We start from the raw sequence: 17,958 nt of genomic DNA on the forward strand, positions 1-17,958 counted from the left end.
GACTTTGTACAAATAAGTTTTCCATTACTTTTCTTCAGAACAGAATGTATTAGATGCTTTTATAACAGGACTTAAGTTGTGAGGTTTAATATTCCTAGTTAGCTTGACTTTTTTTGAGATCATATATGTCTCTTACTCAACGGATGTAAGAGTGTTTTCACAGAAGTGTAATAATGAAGGGAAGAGTCACATTTAAATGATGGCAAGTTTTCGTGGGCTGCAGGTCAGCAGTCAGTTGAATAATAATAATGGGAATACTGCCTATCCCCAATTAATTAATCTGTATACTCCCTGACAAATGCACAGGAAAGAAAATAACATAAATGATAAGAGAATACCATTAAAGTTTGCATGTGACATGATCATTACCTAAGGCACATAGGTACTGATGTGGTACAAATATTACTTGTTATAAATTGTGTTGATCATTTTGAAGGGAATGCTTACTCTGTGACAATGTATCCCTTTCTTATTTATTTAATTATTTATTTAAATTGAATTCAAATTTGCTGATTACTCTTAGCATTTCATTTTTGGTATTCACAAAAATATTAATGCAGTTAATATTTGGAGTATAATAGATGCTGGAGACAGTGATCAATTGGTAAAAGCAATTACTTGAAGAAGATCTGATTTGATTACAAGCACCCAAGATAACAGTTCATAAGTATATATAACTACTGTTCTATGTGATCTGACAGCCTCTTCTGTCCTACACAACCACCTGTACTAATGTGCACATACACAAAGAAATGCACATGCACACATACGAAAATTACTATTAAAATTTTGAGGCATCTAAGCAATGAAATAAGAGAATTTTGAATTGCAAGATGTACGATCCTTTAAAGAACATGGGTGAACTATATAAAGATGAAACGAAGGATTTTGTTGTCAAGTTGACAAGAAGTAAACATAAAATGACTCAACTTCATGGTAAACTTGGCTGTAATTGTGATCAACCAGGAGAGTCTTTTGTACAGCGGTGATCATTATTTCTGATTACTATCTTTTCTATTTGGAATGAATTTGCATATTGAATAATGACTTTTGAGGGAGAAACAGAGATGACACACAGAGAGGAAGATCATAGAATAGGAATCTAACATGAAAACTGAAAATCCAGAGGCAGATATTGGTGTTCAAGCTGAATCAGAAAAGTAAAGCTGTGAACCAGTGGAGAGACCTTTTATCTCCACCAAATCTTCTGACTGAAAAAGTGAGCTCCTGTTTTCATAAATACTCAGGCTCCACACTCCAGTGAGTTCCTGTCTCTTTACCTTTATATTCTCCTCTCTGCTCAGCCATATCATTCCTGTCTCCACTTCCCTACTGCTGAGATTAAATGTGTATGACTTCTAAATACTGAGATTAAAGGCAAGAGCCACCACCAACTAGATCTGTTTTGTGATCAATCTTGTGTAGTCCTGGGTAGAATTGACCTCAAAGAGATTTATTTGTCTGCCTGTCTCTTGAGTCCTGGCATTAAAGTTGTGATCCTATCCTTGCCCTTTAATGTTTTAGCATTGTACTCCTATCTTAAAACAAGATTTATTTTTTAATTACAAATAAAATGTCATTACATTTTCCATTTTGTTTAAAATAGAAAGAAGGCTACACCCAAAATAAGAAAATTATATGCAATAATTACAATCACTATACAAAATATATGCAGGAAATAAGTACATCAACAATGTCTACTCCATTTGCATTTGACAAATTCAGAGAATATACTCCATTACTTATCCTATGTTGGTGAGCCCAAAGATGTATAAGTAATTTGTTTTAGATCATAACATGTCTTACCGTCTAAAACTATCTTTTAATATACTTCAACCTTATGCACTTTACATTTCTTTAGTGAATTTTTCTGAGTCTCTTAAATAAGTAAAATTATAAATATAACTATCTAATCTTCAAACACCTCAGAAACCCAAGAAGAAATAATATTAACTAAGTAAGTAAAAAGTATGAACAAACAACTTCCAAGAAAATGTTAGAAATGACAAAAATAGCTGTCTGTCTGACTAAGTCACTCAAGATATCCCTGTATCATTGGGTCATCCTGCTTCAACCAAATCCTTACTTATCCAAAAGACTTTTCAGTGAGCAAGATCTTCTCAAGCTCTGTCCCTCATCTTGACAGTGTTTGATAGTCACATATTTTGAGTCTTCCTTGTCCAATTAGAACATCATACTGTCAACAGTCAAGGAAGAGCAATTTCTTTCCCAGTGACTTTTATATGTCATAAATCAAATAATGTCTGTTTGGAGCTTATTCAATATCAATCATCTTCTTAGATGTAGATTTGTGATACCAGGAGCAGATATGTCTCACTGTCATAACCAAAAACCTATATTATTAAAACATCTTTAATGCTATATTCTGTAAACTCTAAAGTATAGGAACATGACCTATCTATCTAAAATGTATCTATGTTTGACCTCCAAAACCTACCTAATTTGACTACAAATTCTATTATAATAGGTGATTAACTACTAACCAATATTTCCTTATTATCTCAAACATTTGCTATGCATTCTTAAATAAATTGTATAGGTATAGTTGTATAGGTATACCTTGAAAAATAGTAGAAATGTATGTACAGCATGTTCTAACAAAATTAATCTGAAACTTACATAAATATCAAAATTTGTAGATAATATACAGAAGTCAAATTCAGTGTTAAACAATTAAACTAGTTGTTGCTTTTTAAAAGTAGATTCAATACTCTACCCAATTATCTTACCATACCTAATCCTTCCTTTTTACTTTTAAGAGTAGATTCAAGTTGTGCTGGTGAAGGGTCATTAGATGTCTGAGTTATTGTGGGCATTGTTGGACTCCTTGGTTTGTGATTTTTCTTCTATTACTTTCTGTAAGGCTGGATTTGTGGCTACGTATTGTTTAAATTTGTTTTTATCCTGGAAAATTTTGTTTTCTCCATTTATAGTGAACGAAAGCTTGGCTGGGTATAGTAGTCTGGGCTTGCATCCATGGTCTCTTGGTTTCTGCAGTACATCTATCCAGGACCTTCTGGCTTTCATGGTTTCCATAGAGAAATCAGGTGTAAGTCTGATAGGTTTACCTTTATAGGTAACTTGACCTTTTTCCTTTGCAGCTCTTAATATTCTTTCTTTATTCTGTATGTTTTGTGTTTTGATTATTATATGACAAGGAGATGTTTTTTTTTTTTTGATCCAGTCGATTCGGTGTTCTGTATGCTTCTTGGACCTACAATGGAATATCTTTTTTAAAGTTGGGAAAGTTTTCTTCTATAATTTTATTAAATATATTTTCTGGACCATTGAGTTGTACTTCTTCTCCTTCTTCTATCCCTATTATTCTTAGGTTTGGTCTTTTTATTGTGTCCCAGATTTCCTGAATGTTTTGTGATAAGAATTTGTTGGTTATGCTGTTTTCTTTGATCAGAGTGTTTATTTTCTCTATGGTATCTTCAGTGTCTGAGATTCTTTCTTCTATCTCTTGCAATCTGTTGGTGGTACTTGTCTCTGTAGTTCCTGTTCGTTTATCCAAATTTTCCATCTCCATCCTTCCCTCGGTTTGTGTTTTCTTTATTACTTCCACTTCATTCTTCAAGTCTTGAACCGTTTCCCTTACCTGTTTGATTACTTTTTCTTGTTTCTCTTGGTTTTCTTGGGTATCTTTGAGATATTTATTCATTTCCTCTACCTTTTTGTTTGTAATCTCTAATTGATTATGGCAGTTTTTCACCTCCTGTTTAAGGTCCTCTATTATTTTCATATAATTCACTTTTGAGTCGAATTCTTCTAATTCTTCTGGATTAGGATGTACACTTCTTATTTCGGGATTCCTGGATTCTGGTGATGTCACGTTGCCTTTCAAGTTGTTGGGGGAATTCTTGCGTTGGCGCCTGCCCATCTCTTCCTTCAAATGGAGCCAGGAGAGGCCTGGTGTCTTGGACCAGACTTTGCTGTGACGAACTCTCTGGGTGTATCTCCTCAGTGTAGGAGCAGGAACCGTTCCCTTCCAGATGAACTCCTCAACACCAACACAGGGATGCCTGGTATTCCAATGACCCGCGGAAAGAAAGGCGAATGCAAGGGGTAGGGCCGGGTCGAGTAGAACACAGGCGACACTGCAGTACAAGATGGAGGTGCCTGCACTCTCTTTCTGGGGTTGCTGAGGCCTGCCTGCTAGGCAGGCACTCACTGCTCTGGTTGGGTAGCCTTAGTGTAGGGGGGTTTGTGCTTTCTACCGGGACAGTCTGCCCCAGGATAGCACACACTCACCCATCCAAATGGAGCTTCTCAGCACCTATACAGGGAGACCTGGTAGCCTAATGAGCCAGGGACCAAGGGAAGTAGGAGGCAAGCAGAGTGGGTCCAGGAGAGCACAGCAGACCCTGCAGCCCCAGCAGCAGGGGCCCGCGTTCCCTGGCAGGGACCTAGAGGCCTGCCCTCTAGTCAGGCACTCACTGCTCTGGGTTGGTAGCCTTAGTGAAAGGGAAGGAAGCTGTTCCACAGCAAAGGACCTTGCAGACAAGGCAGGCTTGGGGGAGGGGGTGTGTGTGTAGGAAAGAAAGCCCTGCAGCAGGAGCTGGGGGAGGGGCATTTGTGCTCTCTACAGGGACAGTCCACCCCAGGATAGCACACACTCACCCATCCAGGTGGAACTTCTCAGCACCTACACAGGGACTCCTGGTAGCCCCAATGAGCCAGGGACCCAGGGAAGTAGGGGGCAGGCAGAGCAGGTCCAGGAAAGCACAGGAGACAGATCTTCACCAACCCTGCAACAGACAAAGGTCTGATCTCCAAAATATATAAAGAACTCAAGAAACTACACTTTAAAATGCTAATTAACCCAATAAAAAAATGGGGCACTGAACTGAACAGAGAATTCTCAACAGAAGAAATTCAAATGGCCAAAAGACACTTAAGGTCATGCTCAACCTCCTTAGCGATAAGGGAAATGCAAATTAAAACAACTTTGAGATACCATCTTACACCTGTCAGAATGGCTAAAATCAAAAACACCAATGATAGCCTTTGCTGGAGAGGTTGTGGAGAAAGGGGCACACTCATTCATTGCTGGTGGGAATGCAAACTTGTGCAACCACTTTGGAAATCAGTGTGGCGATTTCTCAGGAAATTTGGGATCAACCTACCCCAAGATCCAGTAATACCACTATTGGGAATATACCCAAGAGATGCCCCATCAAATGACAAAAGTATCTGTTCAACTATGTTCATAGCAGCATTTCTTGTAATAGCCAAAACCTGGAAACAACCTAGATGCCCTTCAATGGAGGAATGGATGAAGAAAGTGTGGAATATATACATATTAGAGTACTACTCAGCGGTAAAAAACAATGACTTCTCGAATTTTGCGTGCAAATGGATGGAAATAGAAAACACTATCCTGAGTGAGGTATCCCAGACCCAAAAAGAGGAACATGGGATGTACTCACTCCTAATCGGTTTCTAGCCATAAATAAAGGACATTGAGCATATAATTTGTGATCCTAGAGAAGCTAAATAAGAAAGTGAACCCAAAGAAAATTGTATAGTCATCCGCCTGGAGAGGGGAAGTAGACAAGATTGCAGGGCAAAAACTGGGAACTTGCGGGTGAGGTGGCATGGGGCAAAGGGGAAATGGGATGAGAAACATGAGAAGCGGAGGATGGGAGGAGCTCGGGGGATAGGGATGGTTGGGATACGGGAGCAGCGAAGTATATATCCTAACTAAGGGAACCATCTTAGGGTTGGCAAGAGACTTGACTCTAGAGGGGTTCACAGGTGTCCAGGGAGATGTCCCCAGCTGGTACCTTGGGCAACTGAGGAGAGGGAACCTGAAATGACCCTATCCTATACTGATGAATATCTTACATATCACCTTAGAACCTTCATCTGGCAATGGTTCGAGGTAGAGACAGAGACTCAATTTGGAGCAACGGTCTGAGCTCTTAAGGTCCAAATGAGGAGCAGAAGGAGGGAGAACATGAGCAAGGAAATCAGGACCACGAGGGATGCACCCACCCACTGTGACAGTGGATCTGATTTATTGGGAACCCACCAAGGCCAGCTGGTCTGGGACTGAATAAGCATGGGTTGAAACTGGACTCTATGAGCATGGCGGACAATGAAGGCTGATGAGAAGCCAAGGACAATGGCACTAGGTTTCGATCCTAACACATGAACTGGCTTTGTGGGAGCTTAGCCTGTTTAGACGCTCACCTTCCTGGACGTAGATAGAAGACCTTCGTCTTCCCGCAGGGCAGAGAATTTGGACTGCTCTTCAGTATCGAGAGGGAGCGGGAATGGTATGGGGGGTGGAGAAGAGGAGTGGGGATAGGGGGACGGGAGTGGGTGGAGGGGGCAATATTTGGGAGGAGGGGAGGGAAATGGGAAACGGGGAGCAAGTGGAAATATTAATTAAAAAAGAATAAAAAAAATTGAATGACTTTGGAAAGCTGGAATCATTTAACTTGTATCTTCAGCAATAAATGTTATAAATTTATATAAAATTCAAGTAATTTTTTGAAAAACTAGCCACCAAATCAAGATGTCCTACAAACATAATTGTTGTTTCCAGCCATTTTATAACCAAAAATGACCCTTGAAAATGGGAGGATTTATGTTAGCTTATCATGATAGGGAAGGTGTGGTAGACTAATTCAATTCATAGCATAACAACACAGAACAGGGCAGTACAGAGGAAGAGGCCCAAGCAATATGGTGCTCAACTCTCCCACACTTGCTTTATCTAACTTCTACTACTTGCCAACAACATCATCATATCCTGAACTCCCCAGGAACTTAATCAATTCATTATATGAGCATTCTCAGGTATACCTAAGGCAATGTGGTTTACTAATTCCATGGACAATTCCAACTCTGTCAAGTAAGCAGTAAGATTAAACATCATCATAAAGTTTTTAGCTAAAAAAATGTACACAATAATAATGTTTAAATGTTGTATAATATTTGATTTCTAAATTAACCGTTTCTATAAAATTTAATTATTTTATTATAGCTGTGAAAACATTAAAATGATACATATCATACTTGTATTAGTTATTACTGAGAAAGAATAAAAGTCAGTAAATTAATTATACTATTAAGATCATATTTTACAATAAAAGCCTAATATGGTTAAAAAAAAAGAGTAGATTCAATAAATTACCCTTTTATTCTGTCATATCAGTATCCTTTATGAAAAAAAAAAAAACAAGAATTCTAAATCTCATCTCCTTTGTTCAACTTTCTTCCTGAGTGTGAAAATAACAACTTATTACCAACCCCCTTAAAAATGACAATATCCATAACCCATTAAACTACCATAAATCAGCCACTTCACCTTTTGAGAATATGGGTGTTGTATTCTATTTATTTATTTGTAAAAAAAACTAACCATCATTTTTCTTTTTTTGGCTCAATGTCCTTTATTTATGGCTAGAAATCATCAATTGGGGTCTGGGTTACCTCACTCAGGATAGTGTTTTCTATTTCCATCCATTTGCATGCAAATTTCACAATGTCATTGTTTTTTACCACTGAGTAGTATTCTAATATGTATATATTTCACACTTTCTTCATCCATTCTTCCATTGAAGGGCATCTAGGTTGTTTTCAGGTTCTGTCTATTACAAATAATGCTGCTATGAACATAGTTGAAAAAATGTTATTGTAATATGATAGGGCATCTCTTAGGTATATTCCCAAGAGTGGTATTGCTGGATCCTGGGGTAGGTTGATCCTGAATTTCCTGAGAAACCGCCACACTACTTTCCAAAGTGGTTGCACAAGTTTGCATTCAGACCAGCAAATGATGAATGTACCCCTTACTCCACAACCTCTCCAGCAAAGGCTATCATTGAGTTTTTTGATTTTCACCATTCTGAGAGGTGTAGTATGGTATCTCAAAGTTGTTTTGATTTGCATTTCCCTGATTGCTAAGGAGGTTGAGCATGACCTTAAATGTCTTTTGGTAATTTGAACTTCTTCTGTTGAGAATTCTCTGTTCAGTTCAGTGCCCTGTTTTTTAATTGGGTAAATTAGGATTTTAAAGTGTAGTTTCTTGAGTTCTTTATATATTTTGGAGATCAGACTGGAGTTAAAAGTATACAATGGAAGAAAGAAAGCATCTTCAACAAATAGTGATGGAATAACAGGACGTCAATTTTAGAAGAATGAAAATAGATCCATATGTATCACCATGCACAAAACTCAAGTCCAAATGGACCAAAGACGTCAATATCATTCTGAACACCCTGAACCTGATAGAAGAGAAAGTGGCAACTACTCTAGAATATATAGGCATAGGCGATTGCTTCCTACATATAAACCCAGCAGCACAGACATTAAGGGCAACATTGAATAAATGGGAACTCCTGAAACTGAGAAGCTTCTGTAAAGCAAAGGACACTGTCACTAAGACAAAAAAGCAGCCTACTGACTGGGAGAAAATCTTCACCAACCCTGCAACAAAGGTCTGATCATTTTTCATTTTACATAACAATCCTAGTTATTACTCCCTCCCCTCCTTCCAATCCCTCCACTTATCCCCCTCCACCTTCCCCTGTTCACTACTGAGAGAGGATAAGACACATTGCTCTGGAGAAGATCCAAGGCCCTTCATACTATATCTAGGCTGAGTTAGGTATTCTTCCAAAAAGAATAGGTTCTCAAAAAGCCAGTAAAAGAAGTATGGATAAATTCTGGTGCCTCTTCCAGTGGCCCCACAATCTGTCCCAGCCATGCAACTTTCACTCACATCCAGATGGTTCAGTTTGGTCCTATGCTGGTTCCTTTCCTGTCTGACTGGAGTTGGTGAGCATCCGTAAGCTCAGGTAAACTGTTGCAGTGGATGTCCCCATTGTGGTCTTGATCTCTTATCTCCCTGGACTTTGGGGGCTCAGCCAGCACTCTGCTGGAGGTCTCTGACTTTGTTTCCATCAGTTGCTGGATGAAGCTTTTATGGTGACATTTACTATATTCATCAATCTGACTATAGGGCAAGACCACTTCTGACACCCTTTCCTCTATTGCTTAGGGTCTGAGCTGGAGTCATCATTGTGGATTCCTTGGAATTTCTGTAGTTCCAGGATTCTTGCTAGCCCCACAATGGCATGCTCAAGTAAAATATCTCTTTCCTTGCTCTCTATCTCTGTCCTTCCACCATCTCAATTATCCATTTAACTCAAGTTCTCCTCACCCCTCCCCTTCTTCCCTCCTCTTCACTTTTAAACCTCCTGTATTCCCCTACTCCATGCTCCCATTTTTCTCAGGAGATCTTGTCTATTCCCCATTCCCAAGTGGATCTATACATGTTTTTCTTAGGGTTAACCTTGTTACCGAGCTTCTTTAGTTTCATGGATTATAGGCTTGTCGTCCTTTACTTTACAGCTAGTATATACTTATGAGTGAGTACATACCATGTTCATCTTTCTGGGTCTGGGTTACTGCAGTCAAAATTTTTTCTAGTTCCATCCATTTGCATGCAAATTTCAAGTTGTCATTGTATTTTGCCATGAGTATAGCATTTGTATGCCATTTGTAGTGATGAGGCAAACAGGCCTGCTTTTCATCCCTCCTGTTTCCCGCATGGCTAGCTTTATACCTGAAGTAACAACACACAAATTATATTCATTTAAACACTGCCTGGCCCATTAGTTCTAGCCTCTTATTGGCAAATTCTCACATCTTGTTAACCCATTTCTAATAATCTGTGTAGCACCACGAGGTAGTGGCTTACTGGGAAAGGTTGTAGCCTATATCTGTCTCGAGTTGGAGAATCATGGCCTCTAAATCATTTCCCTTCTTCCCAGCATTCTGTTCTGTCTTCCCCACCTACCTATGTTCTGATCTATCAGGCCAAGCAGTTTTCTTTATTAATTAGCCAATGAAAGCAACAGATAGATAGAAGACCCACCTACATCATTTCCCCTTTTTCTGATTAAACAAAAGAGAAAGGCTTTTACTTTACCATAGTAAAATTACATATAACAAAGCAGTTATAAATCAAGAATTACAGGTACAATATTTATATCTATTATATCTTTTATCATAACAATGGAAAACTATAACTATCTATCTATTCTTCAACTCCATCAAAGACTCCAGAAAGATATAATATTACCTAAGTAAACAAGAAATAAGCATCTTCCAAACTCTAGAAATGACAGAGACATCTCGCTGCCTGGATAGTCACCCAAAGTTCTTTTGTACCGTTGGGGCATCCATCTTCAGCCTACAGGCCCATAGTATCCAACAGACATTTCCATGAAGCAGGAAATTTCAAAGGCAGTTCAGCCACTATCTGCTGTGTCCTGCAGAATGTCTCACAGACTCTTTCATGAAGCGGAAACTATGAAAGACCATCTCACCTTTAGGCAAGTTCAGCAGTCCTCTTTCTGAGGGTTCTTTGTGTCAGTTTTTGCAAAAGTCCAGGCAAGTGCAGTTTCTTGTCCAAATGGCTATCAAACTTCATAAGGAGCCTCTTTGATGCCCATCTTCCTCTTGAAGTAGCTGGTTCTGTCAGGAGCAGATGTGTCTCATTTTCATGAAAAATCCTAAGTTATTAAAACACTTAAAATGCCATATTCTGTAGTCTTTGAAAGATATGAAGAATGCTTATCAAACTGAAATATATATCTAGAAAACCTAACTAATATGACTACAAGCTTGCCTATTATTGATTTATACCATTGTATAAATGTACCACATTTTCTTCATTCTTCAGTTGAGGGACATCCAGGTTGTTTCCATATTCTTGCTACTTCAAATAATGCTGCTATGAACATAGTGGGCATAATATTCTTAAATTTGATTCCTAGTGTCTATGCTCAGTGGTATCTTTAGGGGATTATGAAAAGAAAAACTTTAATTATCAAGCCTTGATAGAGGTAGCTGTATCATATTTTGTTTAGTTTGTGTAATTGGAAGTGCAGTGCTTGTCTCAGTCCTGGCTAGAGTAGTTTATTAGGGTGAATCACCACACCTATTCACCTCAAAATTTTCTGAGCAAGTTTGCAATTCAAAAACAATATTTAAGTGGTGTTTTTCACCTTAGTGGTGTTGTGGGACCATATCTTCTTTTTGTTTACTTTAAAGGTTGCTATTAGACCTGCTTATGATTCATGGCTGAAAAGTAATAGAGACTCAAACCCCAAATCATGTACAAGAAGCTAAATAAAGCCTTTTTCTATAAATAGTTATTACCCTATATTTACTATTAACATTATAATAAAAAGCTTAATGTGTTTTATATTATAAAATGCATATCAAAAAAAATAGTTATGGTTCAATATAAAAGCAATGTGTTATGAGCCTAGTGGCAACAAAGTAGTACTGAAATATCTGATTTTCTTCTGTTCCATATCAGGTGGCTCTTCTGACATGAGACAGAGATTTTGATTTTCCTTTAATAAGCATGTTTGTGTTTAGGTGATAGAGGAGGGTCATCTGTATATCTGATGCTTTCATTGGTTAATTAATAAAGAAAGCTGTTGGCCTGAAGGGCAGAATTTAGATAGGTGGAGTGAACCAAATAGAATGCTTGGAAGAAGGGAAGTGAGCCAGACACTATAGCTCTCCTCTCCAAGATGGAAGCAGGTTAAGATCCTTTCTGGTAAGCCATCACCTGGCTTCAGTCTAAAATACCAAAGCAAAAATAAAATTGAAGATTGGGAAAACAACTCAGTTGGTAACATAGTTCTATGAGCAAGACACTATAAATTTGGATTCCTAATATCCAAATAAGAAGCTGGGAATAGCAGTGGATATCTAGAGTTTCAACACTGGTGACAAATGGGTGCATCATAGGAGCATTTTGACATGCCAGTAAGGCTCAATTGATGAAATCCATGTTGATTTATAAACTCTAATCTAAAGAGGAGTTATTATTGGTTGAAAGAAACCCAAGACCTACCTCTAGCCTCTATATGTGTGTTTACACATGAGAACAATCACTTGTATACACAATTGTACATACCCACAACAGTTAAAAACACTGCACACACACACACACACACACACACACTTGTACAAAGAAAGAAAGAGAATATTAAGTGGACTTATAAAAAGGGTTTCAATACCCAAAACAAAGAGTTAACATTTGGTCCATCAATTTTCTTCATTTTGGTAAACCATAAAATACAAAAATTTGGAATTGCTACAAGAAATTTTACACAAATTGTCATCTCCTTATAATCTATGTTATTCTACTCTAGAAACCATCAACTTTTTATGGCTGAACATGTGTGCTATTATTAAATACCATGCTGTGCTTTCAGCATTTAGCATGCATGCACTGATTTTAATTACACAATTTAGATGAATTTGAAGGAGATTAAAAGAAAAGTTTATTTCCATTTCCATGAGACTGAAGGACAAATAAGTCCATAGAGGTAGGCAAGGAAAAGAGGAGGCGAACCAGAGAACATGAGGTGCAACAAGATATGTTTGGCTTTCTTTGATTTCAGAATAATGGTAAAATAAGAGAAACCAGCATTGAAAATTGTATCATTATCAGCTTTCTGCTCAGTTAAGTGGTTACTCAAATGATTATACACAAAACTGGAGCATGATGAAGAGTTAGAATTAAATGATACACAATGATTTAAATTGAAATTAATATACCTATGAATGGTACAGTGAGTATATTTGTATGCTCTCATAGGGAAATATGCATGTAGTTCTGAACAAAGCTACAGTGAGATAGTTTGAAGCAAGAGGATATAAGAATAAAAATATCCGGTCTATTGTTCTGTATGAGATATGAAGAGACACACCTAACACAAAGATTCTAAGCTATGTCACTGATTGTGAAACATCTGTGTCCACTCAGTCCACAAATCAATTAACATCACATAAAATTTAAGTCATCTATCACAAGAGAGACCAATATCTGGTAAGGGCTACATCTAAATGCTTTTGGTAGACCAACTGTTTCACTTGTCAGAAGTCACCCATTCTTATATAATCCACATGCCAATAACAGAAGAAAACATGACTTCAAAGGTTAATCTTAAATTATTGGAATATTATGTAATTCTGACATCATATATTCTCCAAGTACAAGTCACTGAGTGCCTATTAAGCATGAATTTATCCTGACACAGTGTATAGGGAACCATTATGATGCTCTGAGCACCAGAGTAAGAACATCATATTGCAAAGAGAAGGAGTATAATATCAGGCTATGCCAAATTTCCATGATTCCAAGTGTGTCCTTTGAGTCAAGTGCATAAAAACCCAAAAAGGACTTCTAGTAAGCCTAGAGTATTTCTCCCTCCTCAATGTGCTCAATAAACTGAAGTACCTTCAAACTGGCATTGAATGACTTCCTTTGACAGATAGTATTTGTGCTACAAGAACATTGATAATGCAAAGTCCAGTCTGTGTTCACAGCACTATTTTACTCCTTTTTTATAGTCTGTCACTGACCCACAGTTTTTGCTTTGTACCTTGTGGTAATTACTTTTCCTTATTCCTCATTATTAGCATATATTTGCATCCACATCCAAAATAAATAATATAATTTTAAACAACTTTAAGTCAGATATAAGACATCTCTCATATTTGTCCTTCAAGCCTGTTTTTCATAGCTCTGTTTCTGATGATTCTAGAAGCTGTGTTTGCATCTCTCAATGTATTGCTGTTCTTTTAATATCATTAAAAGCATCAAATGTGGAAGTAGGTAGAATCAGATTCCTGTAACGATGTTCAGTCTTGCTAATTCTGGATAATAAAATAACAGCAATCAGATTAATATAAGCAAAGGATTTTATGAAATTTCAAGTTATCCAAAATGAATGGTGTATGCTAGAATTTCTTCATATTTGAAAACAGATATATTGTCAGTTTCTATACTACTAAATATTAATCCAGATATTTTTGCTTTAGTGTGAGATTTTTTCATTTAAGTTGATTTATTATTAAAATATTCTTTGTTTTCAAACCTGTCTTCTTCTAATTGTGTCCTTTTCTTTGTGAGGGTATGTGAACATGATTATAGGTACCCAAGGAGGTCAAAGGTTTTGTCTCCCATTGGAGCCAAAATTAAAAGTGGTGGTATATAAATGAGGTTGGTGATATAAATCAAATCTTGGTCTTGGATTTAAAGAAATTTGTATAACCACTGTATAACCACTGATCTATCTCACCAGATATATAACTACTGTTTATTATAAACTGTCCTTCAACATTTTATTACAACGTATCTTTAAATTATATATTAATGTAAGTATATAATTTCTTCAAAATCTCACCACTAACCACTTGCTCTTTTACAAATTTATAACTTTAATTACATGATGTATATAAAGAGAGAACACATATTTTATCATTTTAAGTTAAAATGTATTTTATTTCTGTTTCATCAAGAATGCTAGACACTGACATGGGAATGCAAATGATCCTAAGAGTAGCACTTATTTAGGAGCATTAACCAAGGAAGGAATGATGAAGAAATCCCAGTGTGCAGAGGTACTAACCACTGGAAATATAAGTCACTGATTCTGAGCACACAATATGACAGGCACATGAGGAATGGAAGTCTTATATCACATTTGCCCTGTTACATAGGATAAAACAGTGGGACTATGAGATGCATAAGAGAGGAGACAGTGTGCAGACCCAGCTCAAGCTGTAGGTTTGAGGGAAAAAACAAGCAGCATGATGCCTTGGAAAACAGCCCAGGAAAGTTACTGGTTGACCCACCGGAAGTCATCATGGATCTTTGTATATTACATCGTTTATCCACGTTTGTTCACTACCTAATCATATGCAAATTTGCTATATACAAAGTTTTCAGAATAGAAATCTAAGGCTTATCTCTCTCAACCAGCAGGAGAGTGCATAATTAGAATGACGAAACTAGGGTGCCCAGTCTCATTCCACATGGAGTGGTTGTAGAGGGTCCTTTTCCTGTTGACTGTAGACCAAAATAGGATACCAAAGGCCAGAGCTTCACAGTAAACTGCAACACAGATACACTTATTTTGTACACACACACGTGTGTGTGTTTGTGTGAGTGTGTGTGAGTCTGGCTGTGTCTAAATTATTTGTATGAGGTGAAACTGTGTTATCATCAGTGTTTATGTGACCTCAGTTACTCTTATATCTACTGCTTTTTGGTTTGTTACTTTTTTATGTTTTGAATACAAATCCCAGTTCCCTTTCCATACTCATCTACCACTCCCCACTATTTTACACTCCATATCCAATCATTTCCTACAAACGTTGTAATTTCATTATTCATTGGAGATGAACAATATTTTCCTATTATATGTAACTCATATACTTTATTTTCTGGTATGCTTATGAATAACTTGTTTAATTTTAATATTTTGCTGAAGTAAACAAAACAGCAACAAACATAGGGTTCTAAATATAAATACATAAGATATGAGATACTCTGAATATTTTTCCAATACAGAGACATGAGGATCATATGTTAGTTCTAGTTTAGTGTTATAAGAAATCTCCAATCAGATTTCTACAATGGTTGAACTAATTTTTGTCACCATCACTGTATATGAGGACTGCTTTCTCTCAGGATCTCAAAAATTTGTCAGACTTTTTATAGCAGCCACTTCTACTTGGGAAATCTTGTTTTTCAAAGTGGTATTAATTTGAATTAGCATGATGTCTATGAATACTGAGCACTTTTAAAAATATTTATTGAGGGTTGTATGTCTTTTATTTCATCTATCTGTGTGCTGCTTGGCATAATTGGATCTTACCCCTTGTATGATGTGTAGCTGTTAAAACCATGGTCGCATTCTGCTTTCCATCTGTCTCATTAGTTGCTTAAATCTATTGACATTTTTTAGCAATCCTTGTTTTCCTGGTGTACTCTTTCTTTTGAGACATGTTTTCTTAGTGTAACCTTGGCTGTCCTGGAACACTCCTGCAACATGCTCTATGGATCAGGCTGATCTCGATCTCACAGAAACCTGCCTACTGCTGGCTCCCAAGTGCTCGGATTAAAAGGCAGGTATAATTAGTGCCCAGATTCCCTAGTGTTCTCTTACTCCTCTTTAGACTCTTACATTCTATCTGCCACCTGTTCTACAGAGTTCCCATTTAGAATTGAATCCTTCGCTGTGTCTCACACTCTGCATATTGTTGGCAATGGATTTCTATACTTATAATTATCTTGTAAAGAGGAAATATGTCTGATTATGACTGAGCTAACCACTGATATATGAATATTTTAGAATGTCATTAGGAATAAATTTTTGCTATGTTATTTTAGAATAATACTAGTATTTGACTTTGCCAGAGGTCCCTGATCTTTCTCTTCTCTTGTTCTTGGGAATAAGAACAGTGCTATAGATGGTCTTCATCTCATAGGGTAATCCTTAAAGGAAATCAGACATTGGTTGATTATTACCCAGAGTTTTGTGCCAGTATTTTGCTAAAACCTACTTCATTCAGGTATATGCTACAGAAATAGCTGGACTGAAATTTATCTTTCTACTCTTGTAGCATGCATAATACCTTCCAGTTCCTGTAAATACTAATCACGACAGGTGAAGACTCTAGATAGGCAACGGCTCAAGTTAACTATTTTCAATGATTTTGTATAAGTATTGCCTTTGTCAATATTACCTTACCTATGTGGACACCAAGTAATATATTTAGCAGTAACTGGGTTGTTTGTGTGTTGCATGGGACTTGCTTGGTCAATAATCCAATTAGATAAAACCTATTCCTAGACTTGGAGGCCTCATTTGATTATGAGAGATATCCATCTACATCTCCATCTTCCCTGTTATATGTAAATCTATTTAAATTACCTTCATATACGTATGTAATTTAGGCAGCTCCTGTTTCATTGTTTTCCATATGAACCTCCAATTGGCCTTTAGTTTTACTTTTCCCTCTCCATAAAACCTCTATTCTTCCCTCTTCTCTCTTACAATTTGATCCTATTCCATTGCACAACATCCCAGTACATCACTCTGCATTCCATTTCAGCTTACTGGATAGATTTAACCTAACTGCCCAGTCCCATAATATACACCTAACATGTGTGGTTATGTGGAATAAAACATACTTACCTAAGCCTCAAGAGCAAATATCCTCATGTAAGGGCATGTATACCATGTATATATTTTGGGGTCTGGGTTACCTCACTCCGGATGCCTTTTTCCCTAGATCCAGTTCTCTGTCTTCAAATTTTATGACTTTGAAATTTAAACATCTGAATAATATTCCATCATGTTAATGAACCGTATTTTCTTTATCCATCCATCCACTGTAGGACATCTAGGCAGAAATAAATATGTTTGAGCAAGTGTCATCATCTTAGTTTGCAAAATCTTCTAGATATATGAATAATCTGAAACTTGAGGTAGATCTCCTGAGGAACCTTTACTATGATTTCTATAATGCCTGTACAAATTTTTATTTTCACCTGTAAGTTCTCCTTACTCTACTTGACCAAATAATGAACTCTCATTTGTTTTATTGATCTAGGACATACTGAATTAAGATATATTTATGTCTAAGAACACATTTGATTTGCCTTTCCTTCATTGTGGTGAATTTTGAATATTTCTTTTCTTACTTTTCAACCTTTTTGAGACTTCTCACTTTGAATCTATCCAATTTTTAATTGATTTGTTTGTGTTCTTGATACCCTGTATTTGTGGGTTCTTTAGATATTCAAGAAATTATCCTCATAATGAATGAGAAGTTGCTAAAAAATATTTTCCATTTTGTAGCCTGATCTATGTGTGTGGGGGAGAGTGTAATATATTTTTTCACATTCTTCAACATGAATCCAAACCATTTGGCCAGCTTTATTTGTTGAGGATGATCCCCTTTTATTTCTAGTTGGACTTTTGTCTTCTTTAAAAAAAAAAAAAGACAAATGTCTGTAGGTGTTTGGGATTACATAACTGACTTCAATTTTTTCCATTGATCAACATGCCAGGTTTATGCCAAGACCATGCTATTTTT

Source organism: Chionomys nivalis, chromosome 10 (assembly GCF_950005125.1).
Source record: "Chionomys nivalis chromosome 10, mChiNiv1.1, whole genome shotgun sequence".
NCBI lineage: Eukaryota > Metazoa > Chordata > Mammalia > Rodentia > Cricetidae > Chionomys > Chionomys nivalis.